At 53.3% G+C, this 10,723-nt stretch overlaps 1 long non-coding RNA gene across 1 annotated transcript in view; it reads left to right on the top strand.

The window, feature by feature from the left end:
- Positions 1 to 1,356: 1,356 nt before the first annotated feature.
- The window catches only part of LOC114007009 (uncharacterized), a 12,798-nt gene continuing 3,431 nt past the window's right edge, over positions 1,357 to 10,723 (top strand). Inside the window, exons 1-2 of the long non-coding RNA XR_003548667.1 lie at positions 1,357 to 1,699; positions 6,519 to 6,652. This is a non-coding gene — a long non-coding RNA (uncharacterized LOC114007009). The remainder of the gene's footprint in view (positions 1,700 to 6,518; positions 6,653 to 10,723) is intronic.

The raw sequence follows: 10,723 nt of genomic DNA, 5'->3' as shown, positions 1-10,723 counted from the left end.
ATGGCCAACCATGATTTGAGTTCCGGAGCCGGCAGCTTGCACTTTCCTTCACTTTTCTTTTTTCTCTCTCTGTGGTAAGTACATATGCCCTGTAGCAAATTAATAATAAAAAAGAAATATTGAGAGGGTAAAAACAAAAACAAAAACCTTCCCAAGGAGGAAGGGAATGAGGGGCCAAGAGCACCTTGGGAAGCCGAGTGAGTAGGAGCAAGCTTAGCCATGAGGCAGCAGGGACAGCTGAGGCTGCACGGAGGCTGTATACACCATGCTGGAATCGGGAGCCATCTTGGTGCAACGAGCCACTTTATGTTACAGAACATCCATCTTCAAGAGGAACTGATGGGGAGGCAGCAGGTGGGCAAGGTGGTTTACTGAACTGCAGATGGAAGGTCAGCGGGCAGTGCTGGCAGAGCAGGCCCTCACGGCCGGGCAAGCATTAGGACCACCTGGAGGCTTATGGAAAGGCCTGCTGGCCCTACCCCCAGAGATCCTGAGTCCATAAATCGGAGATGGGGCTTGAGAACTTGCATGTCTGACAAATTCCCAGGTGACACTGAGGCTGCTGGACTGGGGACCACACTTGGAGAGCCACTTTCCAGACCTTGTTATTCATTTGCGCCCCCCAGACCAGCAATATCGATGTCAACCTGTGAGCCCTGGAGACCTGCACTTGAGCCCCACCCCAGGCCTACAAAATTAGATGAGCTGCACTGCAGCCGGAGCCCCAGGTGACTCCTGTTGACATCAGAGGTGAAGGCAGTGCTTCCCAAACTGGCCAGCCAAAGGGCTCTCCGGGAGTGTTTAAAATTTAGATCCCTGGAACCAGCAGGTGGCATAATGGTTACATCACTGGACTCCCACATAGTCGACCGCAGTTCAAGTCCCAGGTCCGGCAGCTTAAAAAACTCAAACTGAGCGCATGTGCGTGCGTGCCCAAAATGCTGAGAGGAGAGTGGAGGAGAAGGGACTGCGGCATGGCCATCCTTCCTGTGGGGTGGTTTCTTTCTGTCTGTCTGGCGAGCACACATATCCTACAGCAAAAAATGTATCTTAAAAAAAAAAAATCCTTAGGCCCTGCCTCTGGCCACTTACATTCAGAAAGTGTGGGGGGGTCCCAAAGTGGCTAAACTAAGCCGTCGTGATCATCGCTGGGTCTGGCAGCTCGAGAGATCCGCTCATTCACCTGGTTCTGTGGTCCCTGGACAAGACCAAGCCGCAAAGTCGGGAAGTCTCCTGCTCCAGGGTCACGACGAGGCAGCAGCTACTCCCCAGAAACAGGAACTTGGGGACGGTGGCTCCTCGATGGTCTGCGATGCCGTCAGAGGAAATGGGTGGTTGTGAGAACCACAGCGACTGCCGACAGCAGCCGAGCTCCGAGGACTGCCTTGTGTCTGACAGAGCACACGGAGCCCTGAGCCTTCTTCCCGGCTGGCTATGCTTGGGAGGGCTGCCCAGGCGTTCCCTAAGGAGCAGCGGGCTCCTGTCTCATTCTGGGCCTTCAAACTGCTGACCACAGGCTGATGCCGAGCTGCCAGAAAGGACACCTAGAGCTTCTCCTTGACGACCCTCCCAGGTCAAGAAACTTCTGGGTGTCTTAGGACCAAGGCTGTTGAAGACTTCCAGAAGGGCTCTCTATCCAGGCAAAGCATGCTGCACCTTAGCTGAGCCTCCTCCCCAAACTGCTGCTGACAAGAAACCAGTGAGTACGCTTGCCTTTGCTTTCTGATGGCCTGGGGACAGGTGAGGAAGAGTGGTCTCAGATCTTGCTGGGAGTAGAGTGTTACTGTATTTACCTGCTGGGAAGAGCTCAAGGAGAAGGGGGAGTGGATTTACTGAGATTCTTATAAGCAGTAGTTTTTGGAGGGATCCCCAGAAGGAACCAGGCCTCCCCTCTCCACCTTTGACACGCATGGGGACTTGCATTCTTCCCTCCAGCTTCTCTTCATGCCCGTTCTAGTCCCTTCTCAGCTCCCGAACTCGCTGTTCGATCTTGGACCCCTCTCTGAGGGGTCTTCTGAAGTTAGTGAGTGAGGAGGTGTTATCCCTAAAGACACATTCAGCTGCAGAGCCAGCAGTGCCTCTTAAAAGGACGACACTTCTCCGTTGTAAAAGGGCGCGGTATCCCTTTAACTCAGCCCACATTCATCACTCCTAACCAGAGGCACAAAAGCACCAGCCCAGCCCTGCACCAACCGGCCACATAGGTCACCTAGGTCGTTCTCAGCCCTTGGCATGTATCTGAACTGGGCCTCGAGTGAGACAGAGCAGCCCTGGGTGCTGTGCTGACCTCAGCAGCCTTCTCCCTGCTAACTCCCCCACCCACTGGCGGGTCCCCAGCACACTGTAAGCTGCTCGGATGTTTGTGGAGCGATTAGACATTCTCATAAAAGTTCTGGCCAGTGCGTTTTCCTCCCAAGTCTGCCTGTCGCGAGGTCTTCGTTTTGCTCCCAAGGACCTCCTAGCCTGACCAGACCAGGTGAAAGGGGCTGGCAGACAGTTCTGGGGTGGCTTCCGGCAGCTCCTCGATCGCCCTCGGGCCCATCCCCCAGCCCAGCTGCAGCAGGAAGGTCTCTGGGTTATTGCAGTTGGTGATTGTGGTCTTGCTCAGCCTCTCAGCCTCCCTGAACGCCCTCTGTGCCGAGCTCCGAGTTCTCCCCACAACCCAGTGGAATCGGCACCTCCCCTGGTTCACAGAGGAGACTCAGAAAGCATCGTGCTCTGCCTGAGGTCACACAGCTCGAGCCTGGCTTGTCCAGATCAATCACGCATGCTACCCATGGTAGACCCTGCCTCCCGGAGAGCTGGGCTCAGTCTGCAGACGAAGCGTTCGGCCTGTGGCCAGGAAAGGCTGGGAGGCAGCAGGAACATGGCAACCTGAACTGAAGAGGTGCTCTGCAGTGAAAAAGCAGAACCCCCCCCGGGGGGGTGGGGGGGAGGCAGTAGGATCCCAAGAGTCCGAGCAGGAAAGGGCTACCTGGAGCCTTTCTGAAAGTTGGGCCCAGTTTGAGTTAAAGAGCTCTTGTCCCCAGGAATACCAGGCTCCCCATGGAGAGGCAGGTATTAATGACGCCTGAGACTGAACAACAGAGAGCGTAGTCACCTTGCACAGAGAAAGGTAGGATTATTTTTTTAAGAGAGATTTTTGCTACAGGGCACATGCGTTCACCAAAGAGCAGAAAGGGATAAATCATCCCCCACGGGGATGGCCATGCCTCAGTCCCTTCTCCATTCTCTTCAGGATTTTGGGCACACACACACACACACACACACACACACACACACACACACACAGAGCGTGAGTTTGTTTTTTTAAACTTTATTTATAATTATTATCACTTTCCGATTTTATCAGAGAGTGAGAGAAAGTGAGAAAGCGAGCCACCAGGTCCGGGATTTGAACTGCAATTGGTCATGTGGGAGCCTTTAACCACCACATTACCTGCAGGCTCCCCTCACATGAGTTTTTAGCCACCAGGTCCGAGACTTGAACTACAATTGACTAGGTGGGAGTCCAGCAACAACGTAACCATGTAACCATTATGCTGTCTGCTGGTCCCTTTTTTTTCTTTTTTTAAGTTTGCTTTAGGGCTTGTACGCTCACCAGAGAGAAAGACAAAGTGAGGGGAGATGGCCCGAGGGGATGGCCACACTGCAATCCCTTCTCCTCCAGTTCCCTCTCAGGACTTTACACATGTACACACACACGCGCACACACACACACACTTGGCGTGTTGTCCAGGCCTCTGGGTCCAGGGCTTGAACTGTGCACAGTCAACTATGTGGGATCTAGCCGCCTTAACCCCCACACCACTGGCTGGCCCCGACTGGCCCAGGAGGCCATGGAAGTCACTCCCTGACATAAATGGACACCTGTCCTCATCCAGGCACGATGGGGTTAACGGCCCGGGGGGCCCATTCTGTCACCACAGTCTCTGAGTTGCTCCAAGGCAAGGAGCGTGACTCAAAGCCCTTGGCAGGTTCTCGGCACCGAGCAGGAACTGGAATATCAACCAAAGGAGACCCAGTTGGTATAATTGCGTCCTGTCTCTGCTGCAAATAATGGAACCACCTGAAAAGAAATATAAAAGCCCCCACTTCCCCCAAACTCTTTCTTTTTTTGAGAGGTTTTTGCTATAGGGTGCGTGCGCTCACCAGAAAGAGAGACAGACAGAAAGCGAGAAATCACCCCCCGGGGGGATGGCCACGCCACAGTCCCTTCTCCTCCATTCTCCTCTTGGGACCTTGGGCACGCACGCACACGCGCCCGGCGTGAGTTTAAGCCACCGGGTCCGGGACTCGAATTGCAGTCAACTACGTGGGAGTCCAGCGACAGCCATTATGCTAACTGCTGGTCCTCCCCTCAAACACTTTCATATAACATTTGGGAAAATCAGCATCACCTTGGGGCCCCGAGGATTTAAAATGTTCTAAAGATAAGACGCCTGTGGGGGCTGGCAGGTGGCATGGTGGTTAGGGGTGCTAGACTCCCACATGACTGACCATGGTTTGGATCCCAGACTGACTGACCATGGTTTGAGTCCCAGACCTGGCAGCTCACTTTCTCACTTTCCATCTCTCTCTGTCTCTCTCTGTCTCTCTAGTCAAATTAAAATAGATAAATAAATAAAGTTAAATAAAACAGTTCTTATTTTAAAAAAAGGATAAGACGCCTGTCGACGTCATTGGCATTCACGTCCTTAATGTGTGTTGAGTGGCTTCTGTGGTGTGTCACTAGATGCCAGGACGTGGGCGGGCAAGAGGGCCTCGTCTTCACGGACTATCGGATAATTGAACAAGATAATCAGACAAGTAATCACTCTAATAAATGACTGTAAAAATATGCTGGGCCAGCAGGAGGTATAGTGGTTAAGGTACTTTTGTTTTTAATTACTTTTTAATTTATTTATTTCATTTTATTTTATTTGATCAGAGATGGACAGAGTGAAAGAGAGAGAGAGAAAGTGAGAAAGCAAGCCGTCGGGTCCAGGCCTTGAACGGGGGCCAGCCATGTGGGAGTCCAGCGCCCTTAACCACCACGCCACCTGCCAGTCCAGTTAAGGTGCTTGACTCCCACATGGCCGACTGCCGTTCAAGTCCTAGACCCGGTGGCTTGAAGCTCATGCTGGCACGCATGCATACATGCCCAAAACCCCAGGAGGACATGGAGGAGAAGGGGTTGCAGTGTGGCCACACCCCTGGGGTGATTTATTACTTTCCCTCGGTCTCTCTCCAGTGAACACACATGTCCTGTGGCAAAAAAAAAAAAAAAAAAGTACAATGGGCCAGTCCATGACATGGTGGTTAAGGCGACTGAATCTCACATGGCTGACTGCATAGTTCAAGTCCCTGGCCCGGTAGCTTGAGAAACACATGAAGCACGTGTGCATGCATGCCCCAAATCCCGGAAGTGAAAGAGAGAGAAGGGTCTGACATGACCATGCCCGAAGGGTCTGACATGACCATGCCCTGTGCGGGTGCTTTTTCGCTGTCCGTCTTTCTCTCTGTCTCTGTACAGCCAGTGTGCATGTTCTCTGGCAAAGTGAAAAACAGAACTTTCAGGCCAGCAGGTGGCATAGTGGTCAAGGCACTGGACCTCCATGTAGCGGACTATGGTCCCACTCCAAGACCTGGCAGCTTGTTTCTCACTGTCCCTTTCTCTCTCTCTCACAAAATTTTAAAAATCAATAAATACAATTAAAACCAACAAACAAAACTTGCAAAGAAACACACGGGGAATCAAGAGAAAAGGGGAAGGTCCCAGGAGAAGCCTCTAATGAAGCGACATTCAGGACAAGATAAAGGAGACCAGGGCCCTGGCCAGGCCTTCCACGAGCATTATCTCGCAGACCCACATGTTGAGCGGTGTTATCCCCATTTCTCAGATGAGGAAATGGAGGCCCGGAGGGGGGAAGTGGCCAGACAGCCTGTAGCCTGTGCCCCAAAGCCTTGCAAGTCATCAGGGTGTGATCTTACTTCGCCCTGTGACGCCAGTTACTGTGTGTTTGCATCACCTTTGTTGTGACCCCAGCTTCCATCCCCTTGGGTTCCAACCTTAGACCCTAGCCCTGGACCCTGGTATGCCTGGTATTCCTGGGGTGAGCTCCTGTCCTGTCATATCTCGGCCACTCGGGCAGAGCGTGACCCCAGGTCAGAGACATGGTTCTCAGGTCTCAGGAACTCAGAGTGTGAACAGCAAAGGCCGGGGGGATTCTGGGAATGCTTCCTGGGAACTGTGAGATCCGGACTGGCCTGGAGGGGAGGGAAGGGCAGGGCGGTGCAGCCCAGCAAAGCCCCAGAAACTGAGTATCCACCTGGCTCCAGCAGAGAGACGGTACTTAGAGGACAGCATCCATAGTCGACAGCGTCGTTTGCAGGCAGCCCTTGGCATCGGTGCTGACAGGACCAAGGCCCTTCGCAGCACTCAGCGAGCAGACGGGTCAGCAGGCAGGCTGTGCCAGGGAGGGGTCCGCGATCCAGGCCGAGAGCCCAGACTGTCTCCATCACAGCGTCTCTTTCAGATCTTCCTGGGCGATGTGCTTCTGAGTGTTCTGCTGAGGAACCATGGGAGGCCTGTCCAGCAGAGGGAGAATGCTGACAAGCCCGAGCTCAAGGCCCTGTGCCCTGAGCCAGGGGCCTGGGCCCACAGAAGCAGGTAGGCTGGGAGGGCGGGGGGCCCTGACCAGCAGCCCCACTACAGCATTAAGCCACTGAATGCCTACTGCCTCCCTGTCATGGCCTTCCCAGTGAGCCCTGCAGGCACCCCCCTTGCCCCCCAGCTCTTGTGCACTTACATTAGCAGTAAGAATACGTTAAGCCGCCAGATAAAGGGGCCAGCAGGTGGCGTGGTGGTTAAGGCACTGAACTCCCACATGGCTGACGAAGGTCCAAGTCCCAGACCTGGTCACTTGAAAATCGTACTTGGGGGGGAGTGGGATGGGTGGTGGTCCAGCAGATGGCATGGTGGTTGAGGTGCTAGACTCCCACATGGCCAATGGTGGTTCAAGTCCCAGACTTGGCAGTTTGCTTTCTCACATTCTCTCTCTTTCTCCCTCTCATAGACTTAAAATAATAATACAAGAAAAAAAAATCATACCGTGTATGTGTGTGTGTGTGTGTGTGTGTGTGCGTGTGTGTGTGCATGCATGCCCAAAATCTCACGAGGAAAATGGAGACAGGACTGTGTGGCCATCCTTCCTAAGGAGTGATTTCTCACTGTCCCTCTCTCCATTTCTCTCAAGTATACATGCCCTGTGCCCAAAACCTAAAGACAAAACAAAATACCAGATAAGTGAGAGAAGATGGGAGAGGGTTGGGCACCAACCAGCTCACCAGACTAGGAGGGCGTCTCCCAAGGCTCCACTCCTTTGCAAGCAGCCCGAGCCATCCGCAGCTCTGCAAAGCTGCAACTGTCCGGCCGCCCCCCAGCCGCTCGCAGCTACCCACAGTTAATGACATGTTTCGGAGCCAGCAGGTGATGGCGTGGTTAAGGCGCTGGACTCCCACGTGGCTGACTTGTTCAAGTTCCAGACCTGGAAGCTTGAAAATCACGCTAGGCAAGTGTGCCTATGTGCCCAAAATAGAATGGGGGAGAAGGGGTTGCAGCGTGGCCATCCCCCATGGGGAATGGTTTCTCACTTTCCCTTTCTCTCTCTGGCAAGCACACGTGCCCTGTGGCAAAAAAACTAAATAAATAAGTTACATGTTGAAAATTCTATCCCTCGGGACCAGCAGTTAGCATAATGGCTGTGTCGCTGGACTCCCATGTAGTCGACTGCGGTTCGCGTCCCGGACCCAGTGCCTTAAACTCATGCTGGGCGCGTGTGCGTGCGTGCCCAAGATCCCGAGAGGAGAATGGGGGAGAAGGGATTGCAGCGTGGCCATCCCCCCTGGGGGGTGATTTCTCGCTTTCTATCTCTCTGTCTGTCTCTGCCTGTCTGGCGAGCACACGCGCCCTATAGCAAAAACCTCTCCAAAAAAAATATAATTCTCTCCCTCACTCACGCTAGCCACATTTTAAGAGCCAGTAGCCACGTGCAGCTAGGTTACTTTTTGGACAGTACAGAATTACAGATCATTTTCCTCTGTCGAATCTGAGGGACACCATGAAATATGTGAAGCAAACAGGCTGTCTTGATGGGGAAATAGCACACCTGATACATGTGCCAGGCCTAGGCCAATTTTCTGACGGTCCTGACTAGAAAAATCCAGCTTTGGGACTACTAGACAGTCACAATTTCCTAGAAATTCTCGTGTTTTGATGTCAGAACTATGGCCTCGGGTCTGCTAGTTGTTGCACGAGACAGTCCTCAGATCCTTTCTCAAGTCATGTCTTTATTTCTTCTTTATTCATAATAGAAGTGTGTGTGAGGACAGGAGAGCGAGAGGGAAAGGAGGAGAGGGAGGGAGACAGGGGTGGAGGGAGGGAGAGAGAAGAGCGCCCTCCACAGGATCTGGTCACACTGCAGTCTCTTTCTGCCCGTTCTCATACGTGCGCCTAGCGGGTTTCAGGCCCACTGGACCAGGGATTCGAACCACCGTCCCCATGTGGGATCCGGCTTCTTTTGATCTGTGCATTACCACTGGGCCACGGAGCCAGCCCTCAAATCATCTTTTATTTCTTTTTTTTTTTTTTTTAGAATTATTCTATTTAACTTTCTTTCTTCTTCCTTCCCTCCCTCCTCCTTTCCTTCCTTCCTTCCTTCCTTCCTTCCTTCCTTCCTTCCTTCCTTCCTTCTTTCTTTTTTCTTTCTTTCACCAGAGAGGGATAGACCATGAAAGAGAGAGAGAGAGAGAAAGTGAGAAAGCGAGCCTCCAGGTCCAGAACTCGAACCGTGGTGATCAGCCATGGGGGAGCCCAGTGCCCTCAACTACCGTACCACCTGCCAGCCCCTTCCTCAAATCGTATCTTGATTTGGAATTTGGATAATGTTTTCGGGTTCTCCAGAAAAACAGAACCAATAGGACGTGTGCATGTGCATGTGTGTACCCACGTGTGCATGTGTGTGCGTGTACCCACGTGTGCATGTGTGTGTGTACCCACGTGTGCATGTGTGTGTGCGTGCATGCGTGTTGGGGGGGTGATTTTGAGGAGCTGGCCTATGTGATTGCAGGGCTGGTGAGTTGAACCCTGCAGGGCAGGCTGAAGGCCCAGGGAGGAGCTGGTGCTGTAGCCCCAAGTGCAGTCTGGAGGCCGAGTTCCCTCTCTCAAGGGATCTCAGCCTTTTTCTCTTATGGCCTTCAACTGGTGGGATGAGGCCTACCCACTTGATGGGAGGTTGCCTGCTTTATTCAGTCTTCTGATGTGAATGTCGGTCTCACCTAAAAATATCTTGACAGCAACATCTTGATTGGCAGTTGATCAAGTATCTGGGTACTGTGGCTGAGCCACAATGACACGTAAAATTGACCATCACAGATGAACAAGATCACCCGCGACCAAATAGTACTCCCAGGAGGAAGGCCGTGGGCAGCAATTAAGCAGAACTGCGACTGTGGCCAAGACGTTGGCTACACGGGCTTGGGCAGGGGTTCAGTCTGGCCCAGACTGAAAGCTCCCTATGGTGACAGGGGCTCCCTTCCCTCTCCGCAGCCCAAGACCCCATAGCCTCACTCCCTGATTCCAGCCTCCTCAGGCCTATGCCACGGCACCCTGAGCCCTGCAGGGCTCCTGCTGGGGACGCAGCTGCCTCCTGTAAGCCAGCCCGTCTGCACCGAGAGGCCCGCAGGAAGAGACCTGGAAACCACACAGACCTTCACTCCAGTTTCCTCTGAATCTAGCAGGCAGCCGTCCTGAGGCCGCTCTGCGTCACGCTGGGGTGGTGAGCACCCTCGCGGTGTCCCCGAGGCCCTCCCTGAGAGGAGCCATGCTGTGGCCTCCAGTGGGGTCTCCAGGAAGTCTGGACCCCTCTTAGCAGGTCTGCCCCAGTCCCAGCAGGAGTATGAATTTGGGACAGCCCCTCCACCAGAAGCCGCCACATGGACATAAGTCCTGACGCTCTGCCCCATGCCAGGCTGCGTGACAGGACCACGGACATAGCCATGCACAAGACAGGCACCGTCCCTGCCCCAGAGACAGGTGCTAAACCAGCGATCGCCTGCAATCATTCTGGTGACAGTATTTTTTTAAGAATTTATTTAATTTTATTTATTCATTCGCTTGTTTACTTGTTTTTTAATTTAAACAGGAGACACATACAGAGAGAGAAAGAAAGTGAGAAGGCAAAGTGGGACTCGAACCATGGTTGGCCATGTGGGAGTGTCCAGTGCCTTAACCACCATGTCACTGCTGGTCCCAGGTTCTGGTGACAGTATGTTTTAAGGGACTGACTTGAGTGAGTGCAGAGGTACTAGTCAGGCGAGGCTTCCCGGAGGAAGAGATTTTCAGCAGAGAAGTGGAGGCTGAAGGTGAGTCAGCCACAGTGAGGGGTGGTGAGCACCTGGTGATGAGTCAGGCACAGTGAGGACTATGCAGGGGAACAGCCTCTGAAGCTCAGTGGCTCACCCCTAGGGGTGCCCCCTAGGGGTGCAAAGCCGGAACTTCTGGGATAGGAAGGGGCCCCGCTAGCCCCTTTGTGCCCTTATCCGAGAACACCCTCCGGGAGCTTCTACGAGACAAATGACCCCTTCCTGCGGACCCTGACTGGCCCATGGCCTCACTACAGAGGTGCCGACAGGCCTCGCTTTCCGACACGTACGGAGAGAGGCTGGGAGAGGGGAGGCGCAC

The sequence above is a fragment of the Tupaia chinensis genome, unplaced genomic scaffold (assembly GCF_000334495.1).
Source record: "Tupaia chinensis unplaced genomic scaffold, TupChi_1.0 Scaffold000115_1, whole genome shotgun sequence".
Classification (NCBI taxonomy): domain Eukaryota; kingdom Metazoa; phylum Chordata; class Mammalia; order Scandentia; family Tupaiidae; genus Tupaia; species Tupaia belangeri.
This window is presented reverse-complemented; position numbering and strand designations above follow the sequence as displayed.